Consider the following 8,369-nt stretch of genomic DNA (forward strand, 5'->3'; position numbering starts at 1 on the left):
GACTCCTGGCTTACTAGTAGTACATGTAAAAAAGATCTAGCGGTCTTGGTAGACCACAAGCTTAAGATGAGTCAACAGCAAAAATATGCAGCAGCAAAAATAGCTAATGCTGTTCTAGGCTGCAACAACAGAAATATAGTGTCCAGATCAAGGGAAATAATAGTACCACTCTATTCTGCTTTGGTTGGAACACATCTGGAATACTGTGTCCAGTTCTGGGCACCACAATTTAAGAAAGATATAGACAAGCTGGAACGTGTGCAGAGGAGGGCGATCAAGATTAGGGAGATGGGTATGTTTAGCCTGGATAAGAGTAGACTGATCTTCAAATATCTTCTTGGCTATCATAGAAGATGGAACAAGCTTGTTTTCTCCTGCTCTGGAGGGTAGGACTCAAAAAGGAGATTCCGACTAAACTTCAGGAAGAACTTTCTGACAGCAAGAGCTGTTCAACAGTGGAATGAACTCCATTGGAAGGTGGTAGACTCTCTTTCCTTGGAGGTTTTTAAGCAGAGGTTAGGTGGCCGTCTGTCATGAATGCTTTTGTTGAGATTTCGTTGAGATTACAGGCTTATTACAGGTGGGGGAAACGGCCTCTCCGTGACTACACAAGAGAAAGCAGCCAGCTCAGCTCAGACAACAGCTAACAAAAATAGCATCTTCCCAACAGGACGCAATTTCACTGTTGAACGAATTACAGTGCTCACAAGTGACGCTGTTCCAGGTTTAGTGGAGCAATGGAGAGCAAGAGAGACCTGGATAAATTACCCTTGGCCTTGACAAGTTATAGTGCTACGAGGTACACATCCTGCCATGGGGCTATTCTCACACTTCAGTATAACAACAGTTGCTTTGCTGCTGTTGTCGTTGTCTTTGACAAGATTTCTTACCCACCTTTCTCTAAGAAGTTCCAGGGGCAGTCAAAATAATATTAAAATGCAATATTAAAATCAGTTAAAAGCAACTGCATTAAGAGAATAGGATCTCTCTCCCTCTCCCTCTATCAGCTGTCAAAGGAAGGATACAGAAGTGCACCTTCAATGAAGGAGAATTCTACAGCTTAGATGCCACCACAGAAAATGCCTTCTTGTGGGTCGCCACACCTGCAAACCTCTGAGGATGATGGAACAACCCAAAGGGTTATCTGCTGATCTCTGCACATGAGAGGACCCATAGGGAAGGAGGCAGTCTTTCACAGATTGCTTCATCATGTATTTATACCTTCACTGGGCATTTTCCAATACAGTTCTAAGACTTCCTTTGCCACTTTCATGAGAGTAGATTCCTCTATTTTCTTCTTCATCCTGGACCTTCTATCTTCACACCGACAAGCACCTGACCTTACAAAGCTGGGGGAGTTAGCTTTCCTTCTTCTCTGTGAATGCAGATATGAGTTTTTCTCTCCCACCATGCTCAAGGTCAGAAATCTGAAAATTCAGCTGACTCTCAGGCAGGGCAGGGAAAAAGCAGTGATTTGGCCCATGATTCATGAAACTAATCCAGTAATTCTAGGAAAAATGGTTTTGTGAAATGGCCCCTGGCCCACATTCACTTTCCCAAACCATTTTCCTGATTCTTCAGCTTCTGTATTTGGGATTTGGTATGTAAGAATCTGTCCGTTTTGATGTATCTCTGGTTCTCATTTTTCCAGGTCTAAATTCAGTTCGTCACCTTTCCACAGCAATTTGCATTTTTTAAAAAAAAATATCATGACAATTTGTAATTGTTTTAGTGCAAATACCTCCTAATAGATGCGGTTTTTGTTTGCAGTTTTAACCAATATACACATTATTGAAAGCAAAATCCTCTAAAATAATTTGTATTTTGATGTTATCTTCACTAATATATACACTTTTATGCCCTAAATAAATGCACTTTGGCTTGTGTTATATTTCATGCACTTTCAGACCAGAAATAAAGCGTTGAATTGTGAACTTAAGGAAGCGTTATGTTGAATATTTGGACAAGACTTGAAGTTTTTAGACATACTTGGTATATATAAAAAGGTAAAGGGACCCCTGACCATTAGGTCCAGTTGTGACCGACTCTGGGGTTGCGGCGCTCATCTTGCTTTATTGGCCGAGGGAGCCGGCGTACAGCTTCCGGGTCATGTGGCCAGCATGACTAAGCCGCTTCTGGCGAACCAGAGCAGCGCACGGAAACACCGTTTACCTTCCCGCTGGAGAGGTACCTATTTATCTACTTTCACTTTGACGTGCTTTCGAACTGCTAGGTTGGCAGGAACAGGGACCGAACAACTTAGTTCACCCCGTTGCGGGGATTCGAACTGCCAACCTTCTGATCGGCAAGTCCTAGGCTCTGTGGTTTAACCCACAGCACCACCCGCGTTCCTCTTGGTATATATATATATATATATATATATATATATATATATATATATATTAAATAGGTTACTGTAATTATGACTGTCAAGAAAATCACAAGAAATAAACTACCCACAGGCACTGTGGCCCAAGTATTATCTAAAAACACCACAATGGTTTCCAATCAGCCTGTATGTTAGTAGTTTAAAGTGGGAGGAGGGGGACAAGAAGTGTCATCCTTAGAAGAATGGAAATGTTATATTTGGCATAGAATAATAATGCATAAGACTTCATATTCTAAGACAATGTGGGATATATGTGTTGCAAAAAAAAAGGCTTGTTAGAATGGTGGGATAATTAAATTGCTTCAATAGTAGAAGCAAAAAGCAAGAATAAATATCAGAATATAAGAAGACTGCTGGAAGTTATGCAGCAAAATTGGACAGAAATCTAACTGAATGTTATGACTCAAAAATGCTAGAAGTATCAGTTATGATTTGTTGTTGATTAATCTGTGGGTTGTATGAGTGATATGGTATGCTTAAAATTTGTTTAACCCATTGGATAGAATTTCCCCCCAAAATTTACCATCTATCTATATAGTATAATATTATATGTAAAGAATACAGGGAAGCTGACTATGACTACATTTTTAGAAATGTTAACCGAGACCATCCTCAATCACAAGAACAGTAAGAATAAATAAAGTACATACCACTGATAAGTTCTCAGCCTTGCAATGATTTACAATCATTCTGACATAATGTCTCTCAAAGGCTTTTTCAGTGTTGTTTCCCATCCTTTGGTCACAACCTACCCTCAATTTCGTTCCTTGCAGAAGCCATGTGATCTATTATTACTGGCACTGCGATCCTCACAGCTGGGCTGCTTGTGGTCTCGAAGACTGTGGTTAAATCCCAGAGCCACTTGCCGGGTCAAGAATTGTAGCCGCATCTGCTTTAAACTTCTAGATCTCAACATCTTTGGATTGATTGTCTGTAGCATGGCAGAAAACCCCAAGGAAGATTTCGGATTTCATGGACAGCTGAGATGAGTTAGTTGCTGTAACAATGATTGGCACTGGCAGGCCTCCACTTGAGGGAAGCCGGCAGTGATGTAGCTTTTCATCACCACCAGCAGACATATCACTCTTCATATCAGCACAGAAAAGCAACAGAGAAAAGAGAAAAAGAAGGATTCTGATGGAGTCGTCTGTTAAAGGGATTCCAAAAAGGAGAGAATCCCTGCAGTTGTTAATAGCAATCTGGGAATCCCAGCACACTTCTTAATGCAGCTCCAGTCAGGAACGGGGAACAAGAGAAGCTCTTCTTTTCTTGCCATGGATTGCAAGCAGCCTAAAATATACAGAAAGAACATTGTATTCACATTCCACCTCTATGCACTTCTGCTCTGCAGATTGAAACAACTTTTTTTGTATTTTTACTTGTGCTGTATTGTGCCCATTACAAACAAACCATCTAGAGTGGCAGGTGTCTGAAATACTACACACACACAAACCTTTTTGTGGGGTGAAAGCACTCACCAGCACAGAGTAACGTCACTTCTTTTTTTGCTGCCCATGGCAGCCATTTTGTGGTGGCACCCGAGGCAATATATTTGTAGTGGGTCCAGAACAACATGCAGGAGAGGAGAGGAGAGGAGAGGAGAGGAGAGGAGAGGAGAGGAGAGGAGAGGAGAGGAGAGGAGAGGAGAGGAGAGATTATTACATCTGGCAAACATAAATTCTTGCACTGATGGGAAGATTGTATTAGTGCAGTGTTAAATTCCACCCTATGTCTGTCTATATATTTACAGTGGTACCTCGGTTTAAGAACAGCCCTATTTACAAACGATTCGGTTTATGAACTCCACAAAACCAGAAGTAGTGTCCCGGTTTGTGAACTTGACTTCGGTCTAAGAACGGAATCCAAGCCGTGGAAGGGCACTGGTGGCAGGAGGCCTATTAGGGAAAGCGTGCCTCAGTTTAAGAACGTTTTTGGTTTAAGAAGGGACTTCCAGAACAGATTAAGTTCATAAACCAAGGTACCACTGTATATCTATCTTACAGCCACTATCCTAGGCATCCTTAAAAAGGTAAAGGGACCCCTGACCATTAGGTCCAGTCGTGACCAACTCTGGGTTGCGGCGCTCATCTCGCTTTATTGGCCGAGGGAGCCGGCGTACAGCTTCCGGGTCATGTGGCCAGCATGACTAAGCTGCTTCTGGCAAACCAGAGCAGCACACAGAAACGCCGTTTACCTTCCCACCGGAGTGGTACCTATTTATCTACTTGCACTTTTTGACGTGCTTTCGAACTGCTAGGTTGGCAGGAGCAACAGGAGCTCACCCCGTCACGGGGATTCAAACTGCCAACCTTCTGATCAGCAAGTCCTAGGCTCTGTGGTTTAACCCACAGCGCCACCCATGTCCCTTTAAGCATCCTTACTTCAGAGTAATTACCCTTCAAATCAGCGAGACTTCCTTCTAGGTAAATGAAGGCCACTCAGTCAAGCTGAGCACACAGTGAATGCAACACATAATGGTAGCTTGTGTATGAAGATAATGATGAATTCATTATCTGTGATGAGTCCCTATAATATAGGGCCTATATTCTAATGTAAAAAAGGTAAAAAGGTAAAGGACCCCTGGACAGTTAAGTCCAGTCAAAGGAGACTACGGGATTGGATTGGGACCAATGACCAGGTCAAGGTCTGATCTAAGGTGTGTTGCAAAAGCAGCATTACTACAATACAAATTAATGTTAAACAAATTAATAAATGGATGTCCAAATGCATTTTTGGATGCTGAGCAGAGACAGACAGGGCAAAGAAGTCCCAGGTTGCTTGGAACAGATCAAGGGGAGGAGGAGATTTAGAGAGCAGTGGGATGGTGAGGACCTTCAGTCCTTGCAACTGCCTCATCGGGGCACAATCTGCTGGGAATACCGGTAGTTGCTGTGCTTGCTAGGCCTGAGCTGTTTGTTTCTTTGAATAATTCACTGATACCTTGTGAGTTATTGCTGACTGGATCCTGACACCGGCCTGACTGCGCCATTTTAGCCTTGTCCTCCATGAATTCTTCTAATCCTCTTTTAAAGCCACTCAAATTCATGGCTGCCTTCTGTGGGAGTGAGTTCCAGTTTTCCTATGTGCTGTGTGAAGAAGTACTTTCTTTTATTTGTCCTGAAACTTCCAACATCCAGGTCATTGGATGTTTACCAGTTCTGTTATGAGAGTGGGAGAAAAGAATTTCTCTATCTGCTTTCTGCATCGTGCATAATTTTATAAATTTATGTCAGGCAGTTGCTGGATGCTTGACAGAGAGGTTTATATCCTGCTTATCATTTTGGCTGCATGTCCAGCCATACCCATCTTTCCAGAAACAAGCACATGCTTTCTAAATTTGGTTCTCTTACATTACCTTTGTCCATTTATCTTGCTTATCACCAATTGCTTGCTAATATCCAAGGATTTCTTGGAGAGTTCCAGCTGGCTAAATTCCCTTCCCTTCTCCACCCTCTCTCATGCGCTATGTGGGGAGAACCACGGCCAAAAGAGAAACTGTCTAGTATATACATTTTACAGATTAACAAATAATCCTTGCTCTGCTGATGTCATTCTTAATTGGCCTACACTGTTAGGAACAATTAAAGCTAAATGGCCGCTTGCTGAGAGCTGGCAAAGGAAAACCACTGCAACTTGAGGCATTTGCATTCTCTCTCTGTAAAGTGCATTTACTTTGGTGCTATGCAAAGCTTTTTAATTGCTTGCTATATTAAGAAAAATGGTTTCATTCACAGCAGGGAAATTGGTTTGGGAGGGATAATTTCCTTTTTTTCTTAAAAAAAAATTTTTTTTGAGAGAGAATTTAGTAGTCACAATAGACCTCTTACTGGGATCTTTGGAGACAGGAATTATTTGGTCTTGAGAAATGGTACAACTGAGACAGACTAAATGGTGCCCAGGCTGCCTCAAGAAGCCTCCTAACGTCTCTGTGTTCTTTCCCTTTTCACCAGGCCCCCTTTGCTGTGGATTGTGAGATGCTGCCATTTTCTTTCACCAAGTTCTGCTTCCTCTGTTTCAACCCCGTTATATATTTAGACTACATTAACATATACCACTTAATTACAAGTGTCTCTCAGCAGTGTATAAGAAGCTCAATATAGGGGAAATAAAAATGGAGTTAAAATTGGAAAAATCAGAATTCAGTGCAAATGCCTGCTAGAATATATACAGTGCTTTTGTTTCCTTAAAAAATGTTTAAGGGCACTCTCATTTTGACTCAAGAAAACCACTATTTTATAGTTCAAATCTGGAAAAATAAATACAGTAAATGGACAAAAGTACAAAGAACATGTGTTACCTCAGATGTCATCCTTTCAAAAATCATGAAGTTACAATCACCACACATCCACATTCCACACTGCTTCACACATTAAACGCTCGCTTCTGCCTGAGACTCAGGAAACACCGTGACAGGAAATGAGGCCGCCATTGGGGGTAGCAACGGAACTGACGATTCGCTGTGCTAGAGAAGAAACTAATTTTTTAAAAAAACTTTTAGCTTCTTCTCCCATTAGAGTCACAAAATGTTTATGGGTTTGCCTACCCCTGCATACCCCCAGAAAAAATCTCTCTCTCTCTCTCTCTCTCTCTCTCTCTCTCTCTCTGTGTGTGTGTGTGTGTGTGTGTGTGTGTGTGTTTGTACAAGTCAGGCCTCAGCTGGCAGGGAACTCTATAAAATGGGGCCCAGAAAACTGAACACCTGGCAGATGAGATCTGTGCATCTGGGCCAATAGCGACTGCCCCAAAGACCCCTAGGATAGGGCATGAATATAAGGAATTAGACAGTCCCTGAGGTATCCTCAACCTGAGTTGTTAAGGGTCTTGTAAATTAATGCAAGTGATGGTATTCCAGCTGAACTATTTAAAATTTTAAAAGATGATGCTGTTAAGGTGCTACACTCAATATGTCAGCAAGTTTGGAAAACTCAGCAGTGGCCAGAAGATTGGAGAAGATCAGTCTACATCCCAATCCCAAAGAAGGGCAGTGCCAAAGAATGCTCCAACTACCACACAATTGCACTCATTTCACACGCTAGCAAGGTTATGCTTAAAATTCTACAAGGAAGGCTCAAGCAGTATGTGGACCGAGAACTCCCAGTAGTGCAAGCTGGATTTAGAAGAGGCAGAGGAACCAGAGACCAAATTGCAAACATGCGCTGGATTATGGAGAAAGCTAGAGAGTTCCAGAAAGACATCTACTTCTGCTTCATTGACTATGCAAAACCCTTTGACAGTGTCGACCACGGCAAACTATGGCAAGTTCTTAAAGAAATGGGAGTGCCAGATCACCTCATCTGTCTCCTGAGAAATCTCTATGTGGGACAAAAAGCTACAGTTAGAACTGGATATGGAACAACTGATTGGTTCAAAATTGGGAAAGGAGTACGACAAGGCTGTATTTTGTCTCCCTGCTTATTTAACTTATATGCAGAATTCATCATGCGAAAGGCTGGGCTGGATGAATCCCTAGCCGGAATTAAGATTGCCGGAAGAAATATCAACAACCTCAGATATGCAGGTGACACAACCTTGATGGCAGAAAGTGAGGAGGAATTAAATAACCTTTTAATGAGGGTGAAAGAGGAGAGCGCAAAATATGGTCTGAAGCTCAACATCAAAAAAACGAAGATCATGGCCACTGGTCCCATCACCTCCTGGCAAATGGAAGGGGAAGAAATGGAGGTAGTGAGAGATTTTACTTTCTTGGGCTCCATGATCACTGCAGATGGTGACAGCAGCCACGAAATTAAAAGACGCCTGCTTCTTGGGAGAAGGGCAATGACAGGCCTAGACAGCATCTTGAGAAGTAGAGACATCACCTTGCCAACAAAGGTTCGTATAGTTAAAGCTATGGTTTTCCCAGTAGTGATGTATGGAAGTGAGAGCTGGACCATAAAGAAGGCTGATCGCCGAAGAATTGATGCTTTTGAATTATGGTGCTGGAGGAGACTCTTGAGAGTCCCATGGACTGCAAGAAGAT

At 42.2% G+C, this 8,369-nt stretch overlaps 1 long non-coding RNA gene across 1 annotated transcript; it reads right to left on the reverse strand.

Moving 5' to 3' along the window:
• Nucleotides 1-2,477: 2,477 nt before the first annotated feature.
• On the reverse strand, nt 2,478-6,896 carry LOC309380268. Its single transcript, XR_014172788.1, has 3 exons — nt 6,687-6,896; nt 5,330-5,475; nt 2,478-3,679 (listed from the first exon to the last, which is right to left on the reverse strand). It is a non-coding gene; the product is annotated as an uncharacterized lncRNA (long non-coding RNA).
• Nucleotides 6,897-8,369: the final 1,473 nt, after the last annotated feature.

The sequence above is a fragment of the Podarcis melisellensis genome (assembly GCF_964234715.1).
Source record: "Podarcis melisellensis genome assembly, chromosome: 11".
Taxonomy (NCBI): Eukaryota; Metazoa; Chordata; class Lepidosauria; order Squamata; family Lacertidae; genus Podarcis; species Podarcis melisellensis.